The sequence below is a fragment of the Pimephales promelas genome, chromosome 8 (assembly GCF_988280905.1).
Source record: "Pimephales promelas chromosome 8, fPimPro1.hap1.1, whole genome shotgun sequence".
Taxonomy (NCBI): Eukaryota; Metazoa; Chordata; class Actinopteri; order Cypriniformes; family Leuciscidae; genus Pimephales; species Pimephales promelas.
Window position 1 is genome coordinate 29308139 of NC_142776.1, and position 23219 is coordinate 29331357.

At 40.0% G+C, this 23219-nt stretch overlaps 1 protein-coding gene across 1 annotated transcript in view; it reads left to right on the forward strand.

The window, feature by feature from the left end:
- Window positions 1–23219, forward strand: part of slc26a6l1 (solute carrier family 26 member 6, like 1) — a 47075-nt gene that overhangs the window by 20740 nt on the left and 3116 nt on the right. The window lies entirely within an intron of this gene.

The following is a 23219-nucleotide window of genomic DNA, read 5'->3' on the forward strand; positions in this document are numbered from 1 at the left end:
AGTTTTGAGAAGATTGGAGAAACTTGATTTTTCGCCCAAAAATGAAAAAAAACGAAAGGGGTAACACTGTCGTTTTTTTTTCGGGTCGAAATTTTAAATTTTGATATCTCAGCTCTGGAAGGGTCTAGAGCCTCCATTTTTGCACTCAGGTCAAAGTCTCACAGCCCTCTATCATAATCCAGAGTTTTGAGAAGATTGGAGAAACTTAATTTTTCGCCCGAAAATGAAAAAAAACGAAAGGGGTAACACTGTCGTTTTTTTTTCGGGTCGAAATTTTAAATTTTGATATCTCAGCTCTGGAAGGGTCTAGAGCCTCCATTTTTGCACTCAGGTCAAAGTCTCACAGCCCTCTATCATAATCCAGAGTTTTGAGAAGATTGGAGAAACTTAATTTTTCGCCCGAAAATGAAAAAAAACGAAAGGGGTAACACTGTCGTTTTTTTTTCGGGTCGAAATTTTAAATTTTGATATCTCAGCTCTGGTAGGGTCTAGAGCCTCCATTTTTGCACCCAGGTCAAAGTCTCGCGGCCCTCCATCATAATCCAGAGTTTTGAGAAGATTGGAGAAACTTGATTTTTCGCCCGAAAACGGAAAAAAACGAAAGGGGTAACACTGTCGTTTTTTTTTCGGGTCGAAATTTTAAATTTTGATATCTCAGCTCTGGAAGGGTCTAGAGCCTCCATTTTTGCACTCAGGTCAAAGTCTCACAGCCCTCTATCATAATCCAGAGTTTTGAGAAGATTGGAGAAACTTAATTTTTCACCCGAAAATGAAAAAAAACGAAAGGGGTAACACTGTCGTTTTTTTTTCGGGTCGAAATTTTGAGTTTCGATATCTCAGCTCTGGAAGGGTCTAGAGCCTCAATTTTTGCAACCAGGTCAAAGTCTCGCGGTCCTCTATCATAATCCAGAGTTTTGAGAAGATTGGAGAAACTTGATTTTTCGCCCGAAAACGGAAAAAATCGAAAGGGGTAACACTGTCGTTTTTTTTTCGGGTCGAAATTTTGAGTTTCGATATCTCAGCTCTGGAAGGGTCTAGAGCCTCCATTTTTGCACTCAGGTCAAAGTCTCACAGCCCTCTATCATAATCCAGAGTTTTGAGAAGATTGGAGAAACTTAATTTTCACCCGAAAATGAAAAAAAACGAAAGGGGTAACACTGTCGTTTTTTTTTCGGGTCGAAATTTTGAGTTTCGATATCTCAGCTCTGGAAGGGTCTAGAGCCTCCATTTTTGCACTCAGGTCAAAGTCTCACAGCCCTCTATCATAATCCAGAGTTTTGAGAAGATTGGAGAAACTTAATTTTTCACCCGAAAATGAAAAAAAACGAAAGGGGTAACACTGTCGTTTTTTTTTCGGGTCGAAATTTTGAGTTTCGATATCTCAGCTCTGGAAGGGTCTAGAGCCTCCATTTTTGCACTCAGGTCAAAGTCTCGCGGCCCTCCATCATAATCCAGAGTTTTGAGAAGATTGGAGAAACTTGATTTTTCGCCCGAAAACGGAAAAAAACGAAAGGGGTAACACTGTCGTTTTTTTTTCGGGTCGAAATTTTGAGTTTCGATATCTCAGCTCTGGAAGGGTCTAGAGCCTCCATTTTTGCACTCAGGTCAAAATCTCGCGGCCCTCCATCATAATCCAGAGTTTTGAGAAGATTGGAGAAACTTGATTTTTCGCCCGAAAACGAAAAAAAACGAAAGGGGTAACACTGTCGTTTTTTTTTCGGGTCGAAATTTTGAGTTTCGATATCTCAGCTCTGGAAGGGTCTAGAGCCTCCATTTTTGCACTCAGGTCAAAGTCTCGCGGCCCTCCATCATAATCCAGAGTTTTGAGAAGATTGGAGAAACTTGATTTTTCGCCCGAAACGGAAAAAAACGAAAGGGGTAATACTGTCGTTTTTTTTTCGGGTCGAAATTTTAAATTTTGATATCTCAGCTCTGGAAGGGTCTAGAGCCTCCATTTTGCACTCAGGTCAAAGTCTCACAGCCCTCTATCATAATCCAGAGTTTTGAGAAGATTGGAGAAACTTAATTTTCACCCGAAAATGAAAAAAAACGAAAGGGGTAACACTGTCGTTTTTTTTTCGGGTCGAAATTTTGAGTTTCGATATCTCAGCTCTGGAAGGGTCTAGAGCCTCCATTTTTGCACTCAGGTCAAAGTCTCACAGCCCTCTATCATAATCCAGAGTTTTGAGAAGATTGGAGAAACTTAATTTTTCGCCCGAAAATGAAAAAAAACGAAAGGGGTAACACTGTCGTTTTTTTTTCGGGTCGAAATTTTAAATTTTGATATCTCAGCTCTGGAAGGGTCTAGAGCCTCCATTTTTGCACCCAGGTCAAAGTCTCGCGGCCCTCCATCATAATCCAGAGTTTTGAGAAGATTGGAGAAACTTGATTTTTCGCCCGAAAACAGAAAAAAACGAAAGGGGTAACACTGTCGTTTTTTTTTCGGGTCGAAATTTTAAATTTCGATATCTCAGCTCTGGAAGGGTCTAGAGCCTCCATTTTTGCACTCAGGTCAAAGTCTCGCGGCCCTCCATCATAATCCAGAGTTTTGAGAAGATTGGAGAAACTTGATTTTTCGCCCGAAAACGGAAAAAAACGAAAGGGGTAACACTGTCGTTTTTTTTTCGGGTCGAAATTTTAAATTTTGATATCTCAGCTCTGGAAGGGTCTAGAGCCTCCATTTTTGCACTCAGGTCAAAGTCTCACAGCCCTCTATCATAATCCAGAGTTTTGAGAAGATTGGAGAAACTTAATTTTTCGCCCGAAAATGAAAAAAAACGAAAGGGGTAACACTGTCGTTTTTTTTTCGGGTCGAAATTTTGAGTTTCGATATCTCAGCTCTGGAAGGGTCTAGAGCCTCCATTTTTGCACTCAGGTCAAAGTCTCACAGCCCTCTATCATAATCCAGAGTTTTGAGAAGATTGGAGAAACTTAATTTTTCGCCCGAAAATGAAAAAAAATGAAAGGGGTAACACTGTCGTTTTTTTTTTCGGGTCGAAATTTTAAATTTTGATATCTCAGCTCTGGAAGGGTCTAGAGCCTCCATTTTTGCACTCAGGTCAAAGTCTTGTGGCCCTCTATCATAATCCAGAGTTTTGAGAAGATTGGAGAAACTTAATTTTTCGCCCGAAAATGAAAAAAAACGAAAGGGGTAACACTGTCGTTTTTTTTTCGGGTCGAAATTTTAAATTTTGATATCTCAGCTCTGGAAGGGTCTAGAGCCTCCATTTTTGCACCCAGGTCAAAGTCTCGCGGCCCTCCATCATAATCCAGAGTTTTGAGAAGATTGGAGAAACTTGATTTTTCGCCCGAAAACGGAAAAAAACGAAAGGGGTAACACTGTCGTTTTTTTTTCGGGTCGAAATTTTAAATTTTGATATCTCAGCTCTGGAAGGGTCTAGAGCCTCCATTTTTGCACCCAGGTCAAAGTCTCGCGGCCCTCCATCATAATCCAGAGTTTTGAGAAGATTGGAGAAACTTGATTTTTCGCCCAAAAATGAAAAAAAACGAAAGGGGTAACACTGTCGTTTTTTTTTCGGGTCGAAATTTTAAATTTTGATATCTCAGCTCTGGAAGGGTCTAGAGCCTCCATTTTTGCACTCAGGTCAAAGTCTCACAGCCCTCTATCATAATCCAGAGTTTTGAGAAGATTGGAGAAACTTAATTTTTCGCCCGAAAATGAAAAAAAACGAAAGGGGTAACACTGTCGTTTTTTTTTCGGGTCGAAATTTTAAATTTTGATATCTCAGCTCTGGAAGGGTCTAGAGCCTCCATTTTTGCACTCAGGTCAAAGTCTCACAGCCCTCTATCATAATCCAGAGTTTTGAGAAGATTGGAGAAACTTAATTTTTCGCCCGAAAATGAAAAAAAACGAAAGGGGTAACACTGTCGTTTTTTTTTCGGGTCGAAATTTTAAATTTTGATATCTCAGCTCTGGAAGGGTCTAGAGCCTCCATTTTTGCACCCAGGTCAAAGTCTCGCGGCCCTCCATCATAATCCAGAGTTTTGAGAAGATTGGAGAAACTTGATTTTTCGCCCGAAAACGGAAAAAAACGAAAGGGGTAACACTGTCGTTTTTTTTTCGGGTCAAAATTTTAAATTTTGATATCTCAGCTCTGGAAGGGTCTAGAGCCTCCATTTTTGCACTCAGGTCAAAGTCTCACAGCCCTCTATCATAATCCAGAGTTTTGAGAAGATTGGAGAAACTTAATTTTCACCCGAAAATGAAAAAAAACGAAAGGGGTAACACTGTCGTTTTTTTTTCGGGTCGAAATTTTGAGTTTCGATATCTCAGCTCTGGAAGGGTCTAGAGCCTCCATTTTTGCACTCAGGTCAAAGTCTCACAGCCCTCTATCATAATCCAGAGTTTTGAGAAGATTGGAGAAACTTAATTTTTCGCCCGAAAATGAAAAAAAACGAAAGGGGTAACACTGTCGTTTTTTTTTCGGGTCGAAATTTTAAATTTTGATATCTCAGCTCTGGAAGGGTCTAGAGCCTCCATTTTTGCACCCAGGTCAAAGTCTCGCGGCCCTCCATCATAATCCAGAGTTTTGAGAAGATTGGAGAAACTTGATTTTTCGCCCGAAAACAGAAAAAAACGAAAGGGGTAACACTGTCGTTTTTTTTTCGGGTCGAAATTTTAAATTTCGATATCTCAGCTCTGGAAGGGTCTAGAGCCTCCATTTTTGCACTCAGGTCAAAGTCTCGCGGCCCTCCATCATAATCCAGAGTTTTGAGAAGATTGGAGAAACTTGATTTTTCGCCCGAAAACTGAAAAAAACGAAAGGGGTAACACTGTCGTTTTTTTTTCGGGTCGAAATTTTAAATTTTGATATCTCAGCTCTGGAAGGGTCTAGAGCCTCCATTTTTGCACTCAGGTCAAAGTCTCACAGCCCTCTATCATAATCCAGAGTTTTGAGAAGATTGGAGAAACTTAATTTTTCGCCCGAAAATGAAAAAAAACGAAAGGGGTAACACTGTCGTTTTTTTTTCGGGTCGAAATTTTGAGTTTCGATATCTCAGCTCTGGAAGGGTCTAGAGCCTCCATTTTTGCACTCAGGTCAAAGTCTCACAGCCCTCTATCATAATCCAGAGTTTTGAGAAGATTGGAGAAACTTAATTTTTCGCCCGAAAATGAAAAAAAATGAAAGGGGTAACACTGTCGTTTTTTTTTTCGGGTCGAAATTTTAAATTTTGATATCTCAGCTCTGGAAGGGTCTAGAGCCTCCATTTTTGCACTCAGGTCAAAGTCTTGTGGCCCTCTATCATAATCCAGAGTTTTGAGAAGATTGGAGAAACTTAATTTTTCGCCCGAAAATGAAAAAAAACGAAAGGGGTAACACTGTCGTTTTTTTTTCGGGTCGAAATTTTAAATTTTGATATCTCAGCTCTGGAAGGGTCTAGAGCCTCCATTTTTGCACCCAGGTCAAAGTCTCGCGGCCCTCCATCATAATCCAGAGTTTTGAGAAGATTGGAGAAACTTGATTTTTCGCCCGAAAACGGAAAAAAACGAAAGGGGTAACACTGTCGTTTTTTTTTCGGGTCGAAATTTTAAATTTTGATATCTCAGCTCTGGAAGGGTCTAGAGCCTCCATTTTTGCACCCAGGTCAAAGTCTCGCGGCCCTCTATCATAATCCAGAGTTTTGAGAAGATTGGAGAAACTTGATTTTTCGCCCAAAAATGAAAAAAAACGAAAGGGGTAACACTGTCGTTTTTTTTTCGGGTCGAAATTTTAAATTTTGATATCTCAGCTCTGGAAGGGTCTAGAGCCTCCATTTTTGCACTCAGGTCAAAGTCTCACAGCCCTCTATCATAATCCAGAGTTTTGAGAAGATTGGAGAAACTTAATTTTTCGCCCGAAAATGAAAAAAAACGAAAGGGGTAACACTGTCGTTTTTTTTTCGGGTCGAAATTTTAAATTTTGATATCTCAGCTCTGGAAGGGTCTAGAGCCTCCATTTTTGCACTCAGGTCAAAGTCTCACAGCCCTCTATCATAATCCAGAGTTTTGAGAAGATTGGAGAAACTTAATTTTTCGCCCGAAAATGAAAAAAAACGAAAGGGGTAACACTGTCGTTTTTTTTTCGGGTCGAAATTTTAAATTTTGATATCTCAGCTCTGGTAGGGTCTAGAGCCTCCATTTTTGCACCCAGGTCAAAGTCTCGCGGCCCTCCATCATAATCCAGAGTTTTGAGAAGATTGGAGAAACTTGATTTTTCGCCCGAAAACGGAAAAAAACGAAAGGGGTAACACTGTCGTTTTTTTTTCGGGTCGAAATTTTAAATTTTGATATCTCAGCTCTGGAAGGGTCTAGAGCCTCCATTTTTGCACTCAGGTCAAAGTCTCACAGCCCTCTATCATAATCCAGAGTTTTGAGAAGATTGGAGAAACTTAATTTTTCACCCGAAAATGAAAAAAAACGAAAGGGGTAACACTGTCGTTTTTTTTTCGGGTCGAAATTTTGAGTTTCGATATCTCAGCTCTGGAAGGGTCTAGAGCCTCCATTTTTGCACTCAGCTCAAAGTCTCACAGCCCTCTATCATAATCCAGAGTTTTGAGAAGATTGGAGAAACTTAATTTTTCAACCGAAAACGGAAAAAAACGAAAGGGGTAACACTGTCGTTTTTTTTTCGGGTCGAAATTTTAAATTTTGATATCTCAGCTCTGGAAGGGTCTAGAGCCTCCATTTTTGCACTCAGGTCAAAGTCTCACAGCCCTCTATCATAATCCAGAGTTTTGAGAAGATTGGAGAAACTTAATTTTTCGCCCGAAAATGAAAAAAAATGAAAGGGGTAACACTGTCGTTTTTTTTTTCGGGTCGAAATTTTAAATTTTGATATCTCAGCTCTGGAAGGGTCTAGAGCCTCCATTTTTGCACTCAGGTCAAAGTCTTGTGGCCCTCTATCATAATCCAGAGTTTTGAGAAGATTGGAGAAACTTAATTTTTCGCCCGAAAATGAAAAAAAAACGAAAGGGGTAACACTGTCGTTTTTTTTTCGGGTCGAAATTTTGAGTTTCGATATCTCAGCTCTGGAAGGGTCTAGAGCCTCCATTTTTGCACTCAGGTCAAAGTCTCACAGCCCTCTATCATAATCCAGAGTTTTGAGAAGATTGGAGAAACTTAATTTTTCGCCCGAAAATGAAAAAAAACGAAAGGGGTAACACTGTCGTTTTTTTTTCGGGTCGAAATTTTGAGTTTCGATATCTCAGCTCTGGAAGGGTCTAGAGCCTCCATTTTTGCACTCAGGTCAAAGTCTCACAGCCCTCTATCATAATCCAGAGTTTTGAGAAGATTGGAGAAACTTAATTTTTCGCCCGAAAATGAAAAAAAAACGAAAGGGGTAACACTGTCGTTTTTTTTTCGGGTCGAAATTTTGAGTTTCGATATCTCAGCTCTGGAAGGGTCTAGAGCCTCCATTTTTGCACCCAGGTCAAAGTCTCGCGGCCCTCCATCATAATCCAGAGTTTTGAGAAGATTGGAGAAACTTGATTTTTCGCCCGAAAACGGAAAAAAACGAAAGGGGTAACACTGTCGTTTTTTTTTCGGGTCGAAATTTTAAATTTTGATATCTCAGCTCTGGAAGGGTCTAGAGCCTCCATTTTTGCACCCAGGTCAAAGTCTCGCGGCCCTCCATCATAATCCAGAGTTTTGAGAAGATTGGAGAAACTTGATTTTTCGCCCAAAAATGAAAAAAAACGAAAGGGGTAACACTGTCGTTTTTTTTTCGGGTCGAAATTTTAAATTTTGATATCTCAGCTCTGGAAGGGTCTAGAGCCTCCATTTTTGCACTCAGGTCAAAGTCTCACAGCCCTCTATCATAATCCAGAGTTTTGAGAAGATTGGAGAAACTTAATTTTTCGCCCGAAAATGAAAAAAAACGAAAGGGGTAACACTGTCGTTTTTTTTTCGGGTCGAAATTTTAAATTTTGATATCTCAGCTCTGGAAGGGTCTAGAGCCTCCATTTTTGCACTCAGGTCAAAGTCTCACAGCCCTCTATCATAATCCAGAGTTTTGAGAAGATTGGAGAAACTTAATTTTTCGCCCGAAAATGAAAAAAAACGAAAGGGGTAACACTGTCGTTTTTTTTTCGGGTCGAAATTTTAAATTTTGATATCTCAGCTCTGGAAGGGTCTAGAGCCTCCATTTTTGCACCCAGGTCAAAGTCTCGCGGCCCTCCATCATAATCCAGAGTTTTGAGAAGATTGGAGAAACTTGATTTTTCGCCCGAAAACGGAAAAAAACGAAAGGGGTAACACTGTCGTTTTTTTTTCGGGTCAAAATTTTAAATTTTGATATCTCAGCTCTGGAAGGGTCTAGAGCCTCCATTTTTGCACTCAGGTCAAAGTCTCACAGCCCTCTATCATAATCCAGAGTTTTGAGAAGATTGGAGAAACTTAATTTTCACCCGAAAATGAAAAAAAACGAAAGGGGTAACACTGTCGTTTTTTTTTCGGGTCGAAATTTTGAGTTTCGATATCTCAGCTCTGGAAGGGTCTAGAGCCTCCATTTTTGCACTCAGGTCAAAGTCTCACAGCCCTCTATCATAATCCAGAGTTTTGAGAAGATTGGAGAAACTTAATTTTTCGCCCGAAAATGAAAAAAAACGAAAGGGGTAACACTGTCGTTTTTTTTTCGGGTCGAAATTTTAAATTTTGATATCTCAGCTCTGGAAGGGTCTAGAGCCTCCATTTTTGCACCCAGGTCAAAGTCTCGCGGCCCTCCATCATAATCCAGAGTTTTGAGAAGATTGGAGAAACTTGATTTTTCGCCCGAAAACAGAAAAAAACGAAAGGGGTAACACTGTCGTTTTTTTTTCGGGTCGAAATTTTAAATTTCGATATCTCAGCTCTGGAAGGGTCTAGAGCCTCCATTTTTGCACTCAGGTCAAAGTCTCGCGGCCCTCCATCATAATCCAGAGTTTTGAGAAGATTGGAGAAACTTGATTTTTCGCCCGAAAACGGAAAAAAACGAAAGGGGTAACACTGTCGTTTTTTTTTCGGGTCGAAATTTTAAATTTTGATATCTCAGCTCTGGAAGGGTCTAGAGCCTCCATTTTTGCACTCAGGTCAAAGTCTCACAGCCCTCTATCATAATCCAGAGTTTTGAGAAGATTGGAGAAACTTAATTTTTCGCCCGAAAATGAAAAAAAACGAAAGGGGTAACACTGTCGTTTTTTTTTCGGGTCGAAATTTTGAGTTTCGATATCTCAGCTCTGGAAGGGTCTAGAGCCTCCATTTTTGCACTCAGGTCAAAGTCTCACAGCCCTCTATCATAATCCAGAGTTTTGAGAAGATTGGAGAAACTTAATTTTTCGCCCGAAAATGAAAAAAAATGAAAGGGGTAACACTGTCGTTTTTTTTTTCGGGTCGAAATTTTAAATTTTGATATCTCAGCTCTGGAAGGGTCTAGAGCCTCCATTTTTGCACTCAGGTCAAAGTCTTGTGGCCCTCTATCATAATCCAGAGTTTTGAGAAGATTGGAGAAACTTAATTTTTCGCCCGAAAATGAAAAAAAACGAAAGGGGTAACACTGTCGTTTTTTTTTCGGGTCGAAATTTTAAATTTTGATATCTCAGCTCTGGAAGGGTCTAGAGCCTCCATTTTTGCACCCAGGTCAAAGTCTCGCGGCCCTCCATCATAATCCAGAGTTTTGAGAAGATTGGAGAAACTTGATTTTTCGCCCGAAAACGGAAAAAAACGAAAGGGGTAACACTGTCGTTTTTTTTTCGGGTCGAAATTTTAAATTTTGATATCTCAGCTCTGGAAGGGTCTAGAGCCTCCATTTTTGCACCCAGGTCAAAGTCTCGCGGCCCTCTATCATAATCCAGAGTTTTGAGAAGATTGGAGAAACTTGATTTTTCGCCCAAAAATGAAAAAAAAACGAAAGGGGTAACACTGTCGTTTTTTTTTCGGGTCGAAATTTTAAATTTTGATATCTCAGCTCTGGAAGGGTCTAGAGCCTCCATTTTTGCACTCAGGTCAAAGTCTCACAGCCCTCTATCATAATCCAGAGTTTTGAGAAGATTGGAGAAACTTAATTTTTCGCCCGAAAATGAAAAAAAACGAAAGGGGTAACACTGTCGTTTTTTTTTCGGGTCGAAATTTTAAATTTTGATATCTCAGCTCTGGAAGGGTCTAGAGCCTCCATTTTTGCACTCAGGTCAAAGTCTCACAGCCCTCTATCATAATCCAGAGTTTTGAGAAGATTGGAGAAACTTAATTTTTCGCCCGAAAATGAAAAAAAACGAAAGGGGTAACACTGTCGTTTTTTTTTCGGGTCGAAATTTTAAATTTTGATATCTCAGCTCTGGTAGGGTCTAGAGCCTCCATTTTTGCACCCAGGTCAAAGTCTCGCGGCCCTCCATCATAATCCAGAGTTTTGAGAAGATTGGAGAAACTTGATTTTTCGCCCGAAAACGGAAAAAAACGAAAGGGGTAACACTGTCGTTTTTTTTTCGGGTCGAAATTTTAAATTTTGATATCTCAGCTCTGGAAGGGTCTAGAGCCTCCATTTTTGCACTCAGGTCAAAGTCTCACAGCCCTCTATCATAATCCAGAGTTTTGAGAAGATTGGAGAAACTTAATTTTTCACCCGAAAATGAAAAAAAACGAAAGGGGTAACACTGTCGTTTTTTTTTCGGGTCGAAATTTTGAGTTTCGATATCTCAGCTCTGGAAGGGTCTAGAGCCTCCATTTTTGCACTCAGCTCAAAGTCTCACAGCCCTCTATCATAATCCAGAGTTTTGAGAAGATTGGAGAAACTTAATTTTTCAACCGAAAACGGAAAAAAACGAAAGGGGTAACACTGTCGTTTTTTTTTCGGGTCGAAATTTTAAATTTTGATATCTCAGCTCTGGAAGGGTCTAGAGCCTCCATTTTTGCACTCAGGTCAAAGTCTCACAGCCCTCTATCATAATCCAGAGTTTTGAGAAGATTGGAGAAACTTAATTTTTCGCCCGAAAATGAAAAAAAATGAAAGGGGTAACACTGTCGTTTTTTTTTTCGGGTCGAAATTTTAAATTTTGATATCTCAGCTCTGGAAGGGTCTAGAGCCTCCATTTTTGCACTCAGGTCAAAGTCTTGTGGCCCTCTATCATAATCCAGAGTTTTGAGAAGATTGGAGAAACTTAATTTTTCACCCGAAAATGAAAAAAAACGAAAGGGGTAACACTGTCGTTTTTTTTTCGGGTCGAAATTTTGAGTTTCGATATCTCAGCTCTGGAAGGGTCTAGAGCCTCCATTTTTGCACTCAGGTCAAAGTCTCACAGCCCTCTATCATAATCCAGAGTTTTGAGAAGATTGGAGAAACTTAATTTTTCGCCCGAAAATGAAAAAAAACGAAAGGGGTAACACTGTCGTTTTTTTTTCGGGTCGAAATTTTGAGTTTCGATATCTCAGCTCTGGAAGGGTCTAGAGCCTCCATTTTTGCACTCAGGTCAAAGTCTCACAGCCCTCTATCATAATCCAGAGTTTTGAGAAGATTGGAGAAACTTAATTTTTCACCCGAAAATGAAAAAAAACGAAAGGGGTAACACTGTCGTTTTTTTTTCGGGTCGAAATTTTGAGTTTCGATATCTCAGCTCTGGAAGGGTCTAGAGCCTCCATTTTTGCACTCAGGTCAAAGTCTCACAGCCCTCTATCATAATCCAGAGTTTTGAGAAGATTGGAGAAACTTAATTTTTCGCCCGAAAATGAAAAAAAACGAAAGGGGTAACACTGTCGTTTTTTTTTCGGGTCGAAATTTTAAATTTTGTTATCTCAGCTCTGGAAGGGTCTAGAGCCTCCATTTTTGCACTCAGGTCAAAGTCTCACAGCCCTCTATCATAATCCAGAGTTTTGAGAAGATTGGAGAAACTTAATTTTTCGCCCGAAAATGAAAAAAAACGAAAGGGGTAACACTGTCGTTTTTTTTTCGGGTCGAAATTTTAAATTTTGATATCTCAGCTCTGGTAGGGTCTAGAGCCTCCATTTTTGCACCCAGGTCAAAGTCTCGCGGCCCTCCATCATAATCCAGAGTTTTGAGAAGATTGGAGAAACTTGATTTTTCGCCCGAAAATGAAAAAAAACGAAAGGGGTAACACTGTCGTTTTTTTTTCGGGTCGAAATTTTAAATTTTGATATCTCAGCTCTGGAAGGGTCTAGAGCCTCCATTTTTGCACCCAGGTCAAAGTCTCGCGGCCCTCCATCATAATCCAGAGTTTTGAGAAGATTGGAGAAACTTGATTTTTCGCCCGAAAACGGAAAAAAACGAAAGGGGTAACACTGTCGTTTTTTTTTCGGGTCGAAATTTTAAATTTTGATATCTCAGCTCTGGAAGGGTCTAGAGCCTCCATTTTTGCACCCAGGTCAAAGTCTCGCGGCCCTCTATCATAATCCAGAGTTTTGAGAAGATTGGAGAAACTTGATTTTTCGCCCAAAAATGAAAAAAAACGAAAGGGGTAACACTGTCGTTTTTTTTTCGGGTCGAAATTTTAAATTTTGATATCTCAGCTCTGGAAGGGTCTAGAGCCTCCATTTTTGCACTCAGGTCAAAGTCTCACAGCCCTCTATCATAATCCAGAGTTTTGAGAAGATTGGAGAAACTTAATTTTTCACCCGAAAATGAAAAAAAACGAAAGGGGTAACACTGTCGTTTTTTTTTCGGGTCGAAATTTTGAGTTTCGATATCTCAGCTCTGGAAGGGTCTAGAGCCTCCATTTTTGCACTCAGCTCAAAGTCTCACAGCCCTCTATCATAATCCAGAGTTTTGAGAAGATTGGAGAAACTTAATTTTTCAACCGAAAACGGAAAAAAACGAAAGGGGTAACACTGTCGTTTTTTTTTCGGGTCGAAATTTTAAATTTTGATATCTCAGCTCTGGAAGGGTCTAGAGCCTCCATTTTTGCACTCAGGTCAAAGTCTCACAGCCCTCTATCATAATCCAGAGTTTTGAGAAGATTGGAGAAACTTAATTTTTCGCCCGAAAATGAAAAAAAAATGAAAGGGGTAACACTGTCGTTTTTTTTTTCGGGTCGAAATTTTAAATTTTGATATCTCAGCTCTGGAAGGGTCTAGAGCCTCCATTTTTGCACTCAGGTCAAAGTCTTGTGGCCCTCTATCATAATCCAGAGTTTTGAGAAGATTGGAGAAACTTAATTTTTCGCCCGAAAATGAAAAAAAAACGAAAGGGGTAACACTGTCGTTTTTTTTTCGGGTCGAAATTTTGAGTTTCGATATCTCAGCTCTGGAAGGGTCTAGAGCCTCCATTTTTGCACTCAGGTCAAAGTCTCACAGCCCTCTATCATAATCCAGAGTTTTGAGAAGATTGGAGAAACTTAATTTTTCACCCGAAAATGAAAAAAAACGAAAGGGGTAACACTGTCGTTTTTTTTTCGGGTCGAAATTTTGAGTTTCGATATCTCAGCTCTGGAAGGGTCTAGAGCCTCCATTTTTGCACTCAGGTCAAAGTCTCACAGCCCTCTATCATAATCCAGAGTTTTGAGAAGATTGGAGAAACTTAATTTTTCACCCGAAAATGAAAAAAAACGAAAGGGGTAACACTGTCGGTTTTTTTTCGGGTCGAAATTTTGAGTTTCGATATCTCAGCTCTGGAAGGGTCTAGAGCCTCCATTTTTGCACTCAGGTCAAAGTCTCGCGGCCCTCCATCATAATCCAGAGTTTTGAGAAGATTGGAGAAACTTGATTTTTCGCCCAAAAACGGAAAAAAACGAAAGGGGTAACACTGTCGTTTTTTTTTTCGGGTCGAAATTTTACATTTTGATATCTCAGCTCTGGAAGGGTCTAGAGCCTCCATTTTTGCACTCAGGTCAAAGTCTCACAGCCCTCTATCATAATCCAGAGTTTTGAGAAGATTGGAGAAACTTAATTTTTCGCCCGAAAATGAAAAAAAACGAAAGGGGTAACACTGTCGTTTTTTTTTCGGGTCGAAATTTTAAATTTTGTTATCTCAGCTCTGGAAGGGTCTAGAGCCTCCATTTTTGCACTCAGGTCAAAGTCTCACAGCCCTCTATCATAATCCAGAGTTTTGAGAAGATTGGAGAAACTTAATTTTTCGCCCGAAAATGAAAAAAAACGAAAGGGGTAACACTGTCGTTTTTTTTTCGGGTCGAAATTTTAAATTTTGATATCTCAGCTCTGGTAGGGTCTAGAGCCTCCATTTTTGCACCCAGGTCAAAGTCTCGCGGCCCTCCATCATAATCCAGAGTTTTGAGAAGATTGGAGAAACTTGATTTTTCGCCCGAAAATGAAAAAAAACGAAAGGGGTAACACTGTCGTTTTTTTTTCGGGTCGAAATTTTAAATTTTGATATCTCAGCTCTGGAAGGGTCTAGAGCCTCCATTTTTGCACCCAGGTCAAAGTCTCGCGGCCCTCCATCATAATCCAGAGTTTTGAGAAGATTGGAGAAACTTGATTTTTCGCCCGAAAACGGAAAAAAACGAAAGGGGTAACACTGTCGTTTTTTTTTCGGGTCGAAATTTTAAATTTTGATATCTCAGCTCTGGAAGGGTCTAGAGCCTCCATTTTTGCACCCAGGTCAAAGTCTCGCGGCCCTCTATCATAATCCAGAGTTTTGAGAAGATTGGAGAAACTTGATTTTTCGCCCAAAAATGAAAAAAAACGAAAGGGGTAACACTGTCGTTTTTTTTTCGGGTCGAAATTTTAAATTTTGATATCTCAGCTCTGGAAGGGTCTAGAGCCTCCATTTTTGCACTCAGGTCAAAGTCTCACAGCCCTCTATCATAATCCAGAGTTTTGAGAAGATTGGAGAAACTTAATTTTTCACCCGAAAATGAAAAAAAACGAAAGGGGTAACACTGTCGTTTTTTTTTCGGGTCGAAATTTTGAGTTTCGATATCTCAGCTCTGGAAGGGTCTAGAGCCTCCATTTTTGCACTCAGGTCAAAGTCTCACAGCCCTCTATCATAATCCAGAGTTTTGAGAAGATTGGAGAAACTTAATTTTTCACCCGAAAATGAAAAAAAACGAAAGGGGTAACACTGTCGTTTTTTTTTCGGGTCGAAATTTTGAGTTTCGATATCTCAGCTCTGGAAGGGTCTAGAGCCTCCATTTTTGCACTCAGGTCAAAGTCTCGCGGCCCTCCATCATAATCCAGAGTTTTGAGAAGATTGGAGAAACTTGATTTTTCGCCCAAAAACGGAAAAAAACGAAAGGGGTAACACTGTCGTTTTTTTTTTCGGGTCGAAATTTTACATTTTGATATCTCAGCTCTGGAAGGGTCTAGAGCCTCCATTTTTGCACTCAGGTCAAAGTCTCACAGCCCTCTATCATAATCCAGAGTTTTGAGAAGATTGGAGAAACTTAATTTTTCGCCCGAAAATGAAAAAAAACGAAAGGGGTAACACTGTCGTTTTTTTTTCGGGTCGAAATTTTAAATTTTGTTATCTCAGCTCTGGAAGGGTCTAGAGCCTCCATTTTTGCACTCAGGTCAAAGTCTCACAGCCCTCTATCATAATCCAGAGTTTTGAGAAGATTGGAGAAACTTAATTTTTCGCCCGAAAATGAAAAAAAACGAAAGGGGTAACACTGTCGTTTTTTTTTCGGGTCGAAATTTTAAATTTTGATATCTCAGCTCTGGTAGGGTCTAGAGCCTCCATTTTTGCACCCAGGTCAAAGTCTCGCGGCCCTCCATCATAATCCAGAGTTTTGAGAAGATTGGAGAAACTTGATTTTTCGCCCGAAAATGAAAAAAAACGAAAGGGGTAACACTGTCGTTTTTTTTTCGGGTCGAAATTTTAAATTTTGATATCTCAGCTCTGGAAGGGTCTAGAGCCTCCATTTTTGCACTCAGGTCAAAGTCTCACAGCCCTCTATCATAATCCAGAGTTTTGAGAAGATTGGAGAAACTTAATTTTTCGCCCGAAAATGAAAAAAAAATGAAAGGGGTAACACTGTCGTTTTTTTTTTCGGGTCGAAATTTTAAATTTTGATATCTCAGCTCTGGAAGGGTCTAGAGCCTCCATTTTTGCACTCAGGTCAAAGTCTTGTGGCCCTCTATCATAATCCAGAGTTTTGAGAAGATTGGAGAAACTTAATTTTTCGCCCGAAAATGAAAAAAAAACGAAAGGGGTAACACTGTCGTTTTTTTTTCGGGTCGAAATTTTGAGTTTCGATATCTCAGCTCTGGAAGGGTCTAGAGCCTCCATTTTTGCACTCAGGTCAAAGTCTCACAGCCCTCTATCATAATCCAGAGTTTTGAGAAGATTGGAGAAACTTAATTTTTCACCCGAAAATGAAAAAAAACGAAAGGGGTAACACTGTCGTTTTTTTTTCGGGTCGAAATTTTGAGTTTCGATATCTCAGCTCTGGAAGGGTCTAGAGCCTCCATTTTTGCACTCAGGTCAAAGTCTCACAGCCCTCTATCATAATCCAGAGTTTTGAGAAGATTGGAGAAACTTAATTTTTCACCCGAAAATGAAAAAAAACGAAAGGGGTAACACTGTCGGTTTTTTTTCGGGTCGAAATTTTGAGTTTCGATATCTCAGCTCTGGAAGGGTCTAGAGCCTCCATTTTTGCACTCAGGTCAAAGTCTCGCGGCCCTCCATCATAATCCAGAGTTTTGAGAAGATTGGAGAAACTTGATTTTTCGCCCAAAAACGGAAAAAAACGAAAGGGGTAACACTGTCGTTTTTTTTTTCGGGTCGAAATTTTACATTTTGATATCTCAGCTCTGGAAGGGTCTAGAGCCTCCATTTTTGCACTCAGGTCAAAGTCTCACAGCCCTCTATCATAATCCAGAGTTTTGAGAAGATTGGAGAAACTTAATTTTTCGCCCGAAAATGAAAAAAAACGAAAGGGGTAACACTGTCGTTTTTTTTTCGGGTCGAAATTTTAAATTTTGTTATCTCAGCTCTGGAAGGGTCTAGAGCCTCCATTTTTGCACTCAGGTCAAAGTCTCACAGCCCTCTATCATAATCCAGAGTTTTGAGAAGATTGGAGAAACTTAATTTTTCGCCCGAAAATGAAAAAAAACGAAAGGGGTAACACTGTCGTTTTTTTTTCGGGTCGAAATTTTAAATTTTGATATCTCAGCTCTGGTAGGGTCTAGAGCCTCCATTTTTGCACCCAGGTCAAAGTCTCGCGGCCCTCCATCATAATCCAGAGTTTTGAGAAGATTGGAGAAACTTGATTTTTCGCCCGAAAATGAAAAAAAACGAAAGGGGTAACACTGTCGTTTTTTTTTCGGGTCGAAATTTTAAATTTTGATATCTCAGCTCTGGAAGGGTCTAGAGCCTCCATTTTTGCACCCAGGTCAAAGTCTCGCGGCCCTCCATCATAATCCAGAGTTTTGAGAAGATTGGAGAAACTTGATTTTTCGCCCGAAAACGGAAAAAAACGAAAGGGGTAACACTGTCGTTTTTTTTTCGGGTCGAAATTTTAAATTTTGATATCTCAGCTCTGGAAGGGTCTAGAGCCTCCATTTTTGCACCCAGGTCAAAGTCTCGCGGCCCTCTATCATAATCCAGAGTTTTGAGAAGATTGGAGAAACTTGATTTTTCGCCCAAAAATGAAAAAAAACGAAAGGGGTAACACTGTCGTTTTTTTTTCGGGTCGAAATTTTAAATTTTGATATCTCAGCTCTGGAAGGGTCTAGAGCCTCCATTTTTGCACTCAGGTCAAAGTCTCACAGCCCTCTATCATAATCCAGAGTTTTGAGAAGATTGGAGAAACTTAATTTTTCACCCGAAAATGAAAAAAAACGAAAGGGGTAACACTGTCGTTTTTTTTTCGGGTCGAAATTTTGAGTTTCGATATCTCAGCTCTGGAAGGGTCTAGAGCCTCCATTTTTGCACTCAGGTCAAAGTCTCACAGCCCTCTATCATAATCCAGAGTTTTGAGAAGATTGGAGAAACTTAATTTTTCACCCGAAAATGAAAAAAAACGAAAGGGGTAACACTGTCGTTTTTTTTTCGGGTCGAAATTTTGAGTTTCGATATCTCAGCTCTGGAAGGGTCTAGAGCCTCCATTTTTGCACTCAGGTCAAAGTCTCGCGGCCCTCCATCATAATCCAGAGTTTTGAGAAGATTGGAGAAACTTGATTTTTCGCCCAAAAACGGAAAAAAACGAAAGGGGTAACACTGTCGTTTTTTTTTTCGGGTCGAAATTTTACATTTTGATATCTCAGCTCTGGAAGGGTCTAGAGCCTCCATTTTTGCACTCAGGTCAAAGTCTCACAGCCCTCTATCATAATCCAGAGTTTTGAGAAGATTGGAGAAACTTAATTTTTCGCCCGAAAATGAAAAAAAACGAAAGGGGTAACACTGTCGTTTTTTTTTCGGGTCGAAATTTTAAATTTTGTTATCTCAGCTCTGGAAGGGTCTAGAGCCTCCATTTTTGCACTCAGGTCAAAGTCTCACAGCCCTCTATCATAATCCAGAGTTTTGAGAAGATTGGAGAAACTTAATTTTTCGCCCGAAAATGAAAAAAAACGAAAGGGGTAACACTGTCGTTTTTTTTTCGGGTCGAAATTTTAAATTTTGATATCTCAGCTCTGGTAGGGTCTAGAGCCTCCATTTTTGCACCCAGGTCAAAGTCTCGCGGCCCTCCATCATAATCCAGAGTTTTGAGAAGATTGGAGAAACTTGATTTTTCGCCCGAAAATGAAAAAAAACGAAAGGGGTAACACTGTCGTTTTTTTTTCGGGTCGAAATTTTAAATTTTGATATCTCAGCTCTGGAAGGGTCTAGAGCCTCCATTTTTGCACCCAGGTCAAAGTCTCGCGGCCCTCCATCATAATCCAGAGTTTTGAGAAGATTGGAGAAACTTGATTTTTCGCCCGAAAACGGAAAAAAACGAAAGGGGTAACACTGTCGTTTTTTTTCCGGGTCGAAATTTTAAATTTTGATATCTCAGCTCTGGAAGGGTCTAGAGCCTCCATTTTTGCACCCAGGTCAAAGTCTCGCGGCCCTCTATCATAATCCAGAGTTTTGAGAAGATTGGAGAAACTTGATTTTTCGCCCAAAAATGAAAAAAAACGAAAGGGGTAACACTGTCGTTTTTTTTTCGGGTCGAAATTTTAAATTTTGATATCTCAGCTCTGGAAGGGTCTAGAGCCTCCATTTTTGCACTCAGGTCAAAGTCTCACAGCCCTCTATCATAATCCAGAGTTTTGAGAAGATTGGAGAAACTTAATTTTTCACCCGAAAATGAAAAAAAACGAAAGGGGTAACACTGTCGTTTTTTTTTCGGGTCGAAATTTTGAGTTTCGATATCTCAGCTCTGGAAGGGTCTAGAGCCTCCATTTTTGCACTCAGCTCAAAGTCTCACAGCCCTCTATCATAATCCAGAGTTTTGAGAAGATTGGAGAAACTTAATTTTTCAACCGAAAACGGAAAAAAACGAAAGGGGTAACACTGTCGTTTTTTTTTCGGGTCGAAATTTTAAATTTTGATATCTCAGCTCTGGAAGGGTCTAGAGCCTCCATTTTTGCACTCAGGTCAAAGTCTCACAGCCCTCTATCATAATCCAGAGTTTTGAGAAGATTGGAGAAACTTAATTTTTCGCCCGAAAATGAAAAAAAATGAAAGGGGTAACACTGTCGTTTTTTTTTTCGGGTCGAAATTTTAAATTTTGATATCTCAGCTCTGGAAGGGTCTAGAGCCTCCATTTTTGCACTCAGGTCAAAGTCTTGTGGCCCTCTATCATAATCCAGAGTTTTGAGAAGATTGGAGAAACTTAATTTTTCGCCCGAAAATGAAAAAAAAACGAAAGGGGTAACACTGTCGTTTTTTTTTCGGGTCGAAATTTTGAGTTTCGATATCTCAGCTCTGGAAGGGTCTAGAGCCTCCATTTTTGCACTCAGGTCAAAGTCTCACAGCCCTCTATCATAATCCAGAGTTTTGAGAAGATTGGAGAAACTTAATTTTTCGCCCGAAAATGAAAAAAAACGAAAGGGGTAACACTGTCGTTTTTTTTTCGGGTCGAAATTTTGAGTTTCGATATCTCAGCTCTGGAAGGGTCTAGAGCCTCCATTTTTGCACTCAGGTCAAAGTCTCACAGCCCTCTATCATAATCCAGAGTTTTGAGAAGATTGGAGAAACTTAATTTTTCACCCGAAAATGAAAAAAAACGAAAGGGGTAACACTGTCGTTTTTTTTTCGGGTCGAAATTTTGAGTTTCGATATCTCAGCTCTGGAAGGGTCTAGAGCCTCCATTTTTGCACCCAGGTCAAAGTCTCGCGGCCCTCCATCATAATCCAGAGTTTTGAGAAGATTGGAGAAACTTAATTTTTCGCCCGAAAATGAAAAAAAAACGAAAGGGGTAACACTGTCGTTTTTTTTCGGGTCGAAATTTTGAATTTTGATATCTCAGCTCTGGAAGGGTCTAGAGCCTCCATTTTTGCAACCAGGTCAAAGTCTCGCGGCCCTCTATCATAATCCAGAGTTTTGAGAAGATTGGAGAAACTTGATTTTTCGCCCGAAAACGGAAAAAATCGAAAGGGGTAACACTGTCGTTTTTTTTTCGGGTCGAAATTTTGAGTTTCGATATCTCAGCTCTGGAAGGGTCTAGAGCCTCCATTTTTGCACTCAGGTCAAAGTCTCACAGCCCTCTATCATAATCCAGAGTTTTGAGAAGATTGGAGAAACTTAATTTTCACCCGAAAATGAAAAAAAACGAAAGGGGTAACACTGTCGTTTTTTTTTCGGGTCGAAATTTTGAGTTTCGATATCTCAGCTCTGGAAGGGTCTAGAGCCTCCATTTTTGCACTCAGGTCAAAGTCTCACAGCCCTCTATCATAATCCAGAGTTTTGAGAAGATTGGAGAAACTTAATTTTTCACCCGAAAATGAAAAAAAACGAAAGGGGTAACACTGTCGTTTTTTTTTCGGGTCGAAATTTTGAGTTTCGATATCTCAGCTCTGGAAGGGTCTAGAGCCTCCATTTTTGCACTCAGGTCAAAGTCTCGCGGCCCTCCATCATAATCCAGAGTTTTGAGAAGATTGGAGAAACTTGATTTTTCGCCCGAAAACGGAAAAAAACGAAAGGGGTAACACTGTCGTTTTTTTTTTCGGGTCGAAATTTTACATTTTGATATCTCAGCTCTGGAAGGGTCTAGAGCCTCCATTTTTGCACTCAGGTCAAAGTCTCACAGCCCTCTATCATAATCCAGAGTTTTGAGAAGATTGGAGAAACTTAATTTTTCGCCCGAAAATGAAAAAAAACGAAAGGGGTAACACTGTCGTTTTTTTTTCGGGTCGAAATTTTAAATTTTGATATCTCAGCTCTGGAAGGGTCTAGAGCCTCCATTTTTGCACTCAGGTCAAAGTCTCACAGCCCTCTATCATAATCCAGAGTTTTGAGAAGATTGGAGAAACTTAATTTTTCGCCCGAAAATGAAAAAAAACGAAAGGGGTAACACTGTCGTTTTTTTTTCGGGTCGAAATTTTGAGTTTCGATATCTCAGCTTTGGAAGGGTCTAGAGCCTCCATTTTTGCACTCAGGTCAAAGTCTCGCGGCCCTCCATCATAATCCAGAGTTTTGAGAAGATTGGAGAAACTTGATTTTTCGTCCGAAAACGAAAAAAAACGAAAGGGGTAACACTGTCGGGTTTTTTTTCGGGTTGAAATTTTGAGTTTCGATATCTAAGCTCTGGAAGGGTCTAGAGCCTCCATTTTTGCACCCAGGTCAAAGTCTCGCGGCCCTCCATCATAATCCAGAGTTTTGAGAAGATTGGAGAAACTTGATCTTTCGCCCGAAAACGGAAAAAAACGAAAGGGGTAACACTGTCGTTTTTTTTTCGGGTCGAAATTTTAAATTTTGATATCTCAGCTCTGGAAGGGTCTAGAGCCTCCATTTTTGCACTCAGGTCAAAGTCTCACAGCCCTCTATCATAATCCAGAGTTTTGAGAAGATTGGAGAAACTTAATTTTTCACCCGAAAATGAAAAAAAACGAAAGGGGTAACACTGTCGTTTTTTTTTCGGGTCGAAATTTTGAGTTTCGATATCTCAGCTCTGGAAGGGTCTAGAGCCTCCATTTTTGCACTCAGGTCAAAGTCTCACAGCCCTCTATCATAATCCAGAGTTTTGAGAAGATTGGAGAAACTTAATTTTTCACCCGAAAATGAAAAAAAACGAAAGGGGTAACACTGTCGTTTTTTTTCGGGTCGAAATTTTGAGTTTCGATATCTCAGCTCTGGAAGGGTCTAGAGCCTCCATTTTTGCACTCAGGTCAAAGTCTCGCGGCCCTCCATCATAATCCAGAGTTTTGAGAAGATTGGAGAAACTTGATTTTTCGCCCGAAAACGGAAAAAAACGAAAGGGGTAACACTGTCGTTTTTTTTTCGGGTCGAAATTTTGAGTTTCGATATCTCAGCTTTGGAAGGGTCTAGAGCCTCCATTTTTGCACTCAGGTCAAAGTCTCGCGGCCCTCCATCATAATCCAGAGTTTTGAGAAGATTGGAGAAACTTGATTTTTCGCCCAAAAACGGAAAAAAACGAAAGGGGTAACACTGTCGTTTTTTTTTCGGGTCGAAATTTTGAGTTTCGATATCTCAGCTCTGGAAGGGTCTAGAGCCTCCATTTTTGCACTCAGGTTTAAATCTCATGGCCCTCTATCAGAATCCAGAGTTTTGAGAAGATTGGAGAAACTTCATTTTTCGCCCGAAAAAAAAAAACGAAAGGGGTACCACTGTCGTTTTTTTTTCGGGCCGAAATTTTGACATTCGATATCTCAGCTCTGGAAGGGTCTAGAGACTCCATTTTTGCACTCGGGTCTAAGTCTCACGGCCCTATATCAGAATCCAGAGTTTTTAGAAGATTGGAGAAACTTATTTTTTCGCCACAGAAAAAAAACAAAAACAAAAGGGGTACCACTGTCGTTTTTTTGGGGGGGTCGAAATTTTGAGTTTCTTTGATCTTCTTAAAACTCTGGATTCTGATAGAGGGCCATGAGACTTAGACCCGAGTGCAAAAATGGAGTCTCTAGACCCTTCCAGAGCTGAGATATTGAGATCCCACGTAGCATTTATGCCATTATAAAAATCTCAATATCTCAGCTCTGGAAGGGTCTAGAGCCTCAATTTTTGCACTCAGGTCTAAGTCTCATGGCCCTTTCGTTTTTTTTTTTCTAGGGCGAAAAAATAAGTTTCTCCAATCTTCTCAAAACTATGGATTCTGATAGAGGGCCATGAAGGCTCTGGAAGGCTCCATTTTACATAACAATACATCACGCATACAATAACGAATGCCATAGAAGAAGTCAT